This window comes from Cryptomeria japonica, unplaced genomic scaffold, assembly GCF_030272615.1.
Source record: "Cryptomeria japonica unplaced genomic scaffold, Sugi_1.0 HiC_scaffold_82, whole genome shotgun sequence".
NCBI classification, from domain to species: domain Eukaryota; kingdom Viridiplantae; phylum Streptophyta; class Pinopsida; order Cupressales; family Cupressaceae; genus Cryptomeria; species Cryptomeria japonica.
Genome location: NW_026728904.1, coordinates 467,382 through 471,197, shown reverse-complemented (window position 1 = coordinate 471,197; position 3,816 = coordinate 467,382).

Sequence of the window (3,816 nt, the reverse complement as noted above, 5' to 3'; positions counted from 1 at the left end):
ATCATAGATAGTGGTTGTTCACACCACATGATTGGTGACCGGAGTAAATTTCTTACTTTGAAGGAATTTGATTGAGGAGTTGTGAGATTTGGTAATGACTCACTCTACATGGTAAAAGGAAAGGGAACTATTTCTCTTAATGGAAAGAGCAATGTAGATGATGTTTACTGGGTTGAAGGATTAAAGCATAATCTTTTTAGTGTAGCTCAACTCAATGATAAAGTTTATTCATTGGAATTCAAAGATGGAATATGCAAAACCTATGGGAGAAAAGGTTAACTAATTGCAACCGGCAAGCAGACAAAAGGTAACTTGTTTCACCCGAATCCTAAAGTCAACAACTATTTAATTGCTAAAGTAGATGATAGTTGGCTTTGGCATCGAATATTATATCATATAAATTTTGATAACATTGCTAAGGTCAGTAAGTCCAAGTTGGTAAGAGGTTTGCCTCAGTTAGACAAATTGGTGAATGCTCTATGTAAGGAATTTCAATTGGGAAAGATGGCATCCTCAACTTTTAAGAGAAAATCTTTTTCAGCAGAACATCTGTTAGATTTGGTTCATACAGATCTTTGTGGACCAATAAGGACTAAAATTATTCAAGGTGACAGATATTTTATGATCGTCACTGATGATTGCTTAATAATGATATGGGTCACATTCTTGAAGGACAAAATAGAAGCCTTCGGTAAGTTCAAGGCATTTAGGGCCTTAGCTGAAAAGGAAAGTGGTAAGAAGATAAAGTTTCTAAGGACTAATCAAGGTGGTGAATTTACTTCAGAGGAATTCACTAGATATTGTGAAGATAATGTAATCAAAAGGCAGCTTTCAGCACCAAGGACACAATAGTAGAATGGTATTGCAGAGAGGAACAACTAGTCAGTTGTTGAAGCTGCTAGAACAATGCTTTTACAAGGAGTAGCAAAAACTTTTTGGAGAGAAGCTGTCACCACAACTGTCAACACTATGAATCGGATATTGGTAAAGAGAGGTAAGGATAAAACTCCTTATGAATACTGGTATGGTAGATCACCTAATTTCAGTTATTTTAAGATTTTTGGCAGTAAATGTTTTATCAAGAGAGGTGATTATGTCAGTAAGTTTGAGGCTAAAAGTGATGAAGACATATTTCTTGGTTACTCCACCAAGAGTAAGGCCTGCAAATGTTACAACAACCAGACACAGAGAATCATTGGGAGTGTTGATGTTCGAGTGGATGAGTATCCTGAAGTCTCAGGAGAAACTAGTGAGAAGAAAAAGGATGAAGAACCTTGCATTCTGATTTTGGATTTAGAACTGGTGAAACCATAAGCTGATGAAGTGAATGTTGTAGTACCACTTCAAACAAAACAGTTATATCCAGAAGAAGAGAATGATAGTGAAGAAGAAGAACTTGAAGATAATGATCATGTTATTCTAAGGTATGCAAGACTCAATTATAATCTTGACCAGATTATTGGAGATAAAGATGCTGGAGTATTAACCAGAAGAAGAATCAAAGAGAATTCTTGCATGATCTCCACTATTGAGCCTAGAAATGCTAAGGAAGAATTTGGAGATGATCACTGGATTAAAGCTATGGAGGAGGAGCTTAACCAAATTGAGAAGAACAACACATGGACCCTAGTACCCAGAGCGGCGAATAAAAATGTGTACAGAAAGAAGGTGAAGACTATGGTGAGACTTTTGCACCAGTTGCTAGATTGGAAGGTGTTAGGACTCTACTTGCATTTGCAGCATATAAGGAATTCAAAGTATATCGGATGGATGTGAAGTCAACATTTCTAAATAGAATACTGGAAGAAGAAGTATACATTGAGTATCTAGATGGATATTCTTTTATTGATGCAAAAGATATGATGTGTAAATTGCACAAGGTGATGTATGGTTTGAAGCAAGCACTGAGAGCATGGTATGAAAGCTTACATTTAGACCTGATGAAGATAGGTTTTCAGAGAACTAGTGAAGACAACAACATATATCTCAAATCTGAAGGAGATAAGATACTGGTTAGTGAAGTTTTTATGGATGTTATCATATTTGGAGGCAATGATGACATGAGTGATGACTTTTCTAATGAGATGAAGAGTGAATTTGAGATGTCTCTAGTAGGAGAGATAAAATTCTTCATAGGTTTGAAAATTCAGCAAATGAAGAGTGGTATTTTTATCACACAGTCTAAATATCTGAAAGAGGTATTGAAGAAATTTGGAATGAGTGACTGTAAACTAGTTGGGACACCACTGGTTACAGGTTGTAAACTGTATAAGGAGGATGATGTCGCATCTATTGATGAAAAAGAGTACAGGTCAATGATAGGGAAATTGCATTATTTTGTTCACAGTAGACCGGATAATTGCTCATGCAGTTGATTTAGTTACCAAAGTTCAGAAGAATCCAAAGGAGACACACTTGATAGCAACCAAGAGGATATTCAGATATTTGAAAGGTACTATTGACTATGGATTATGGTATCCATATATAGGTAACTTTGATTTGAAGGTTTATATGGATGTAGACTGGGTAGGTAATGTTGATGACAGGAGGAGCACAACTGGTGGTACATTCTTTCTTGGAGGAAAACTTATTTCATGGAGCAGCAAGAAGCAGAGTTGTACATCACAGTCCACTGTTGAAGCTGAGTATGTTGCATCATATATGAATTGTACCCAGGCAATCTGGATGAAACACATTCAGGAAGGATTCAAGTTGAAGATTATAGATCCTATAAGGATTTTATGTGACAACACTAGTGCATTAAATATTTTAAAGAACCCGGTTTTGCATGCTAGAACCAAGCATATTGAGCTGAAATATCATTTCTTAAGAGAGAAACTGCAGAGTAAAGATGTGTTATTGGAACATGTATCTATCGAGGAGAAGCTAGCAGATATCTTTATTAAACCTCTACCTAAGATTACTTTTAAGTTTCTTAGAGGTCAGCTAGGGGTTGTGCCCCTACATGAGGTCTATTAAGCATAATGTGAGATACATTAGTCCCAGAGATAATTGAAGAATCTTGAAGCAGGATTGGTGTAGAGTGGAGTTATTCCACAGGAGGAGAATCAAGTTGCAAGTTGATGTTGAAGAACAGTGAAGTATGACACTACATGTTTTACTTTCACTTTGGCATTGTTGTTAAAGGGGGAGAAGAATTATATGATTGACAGAGAGAAGATTTATAGCCTGTTACCAGTTGAAGACATGAAGACTCAGTTGAAGGAGCATACATGGTAAAATGTAAACTAGGATTCCTATTCACAATCATAGAAACCAATGGTATTGATAATTGTATTGCCATCAATGCGAATGGGAGAGATTGTTGGTATTTGCATGCAGATTGCATTGATAAACTTTTATGTTGTCATTGATGTCAATTATAATTTGTAATGATCTTGTAATAATGTTGTTTTGTAACCGGTGGGAAGATTATGTCACATATGCATGTTGTATGAGAGGATTTCCAAATAATTTTTGGCGTGTAGAGATAATGGTTTTTGTCTTGCGAATGAGCAAGTACATTGTATGTAATGGAAACAGTGTGATGAGTTATAGTGTTCTATGAAGCGGTGATCAAGGAGCGGTCGAGGTTATCTTGAATGATGTGCAAGTAATTGCTATTTAATATAATGGTCATACTTGACCGATTTGTTTGTAATCTCTATAAGATAATTAGGTTTGTGATGTGTTACCGACCTATTGTTTTTTTTATAAGGTCGATGATTTATTTTGTTGTAGTGTTGGCAATTTTGATTGAATGTAAGAGTGATTGGTTGCCGAACTGGATGATGTATATGTAGTATGTGTAAAGGA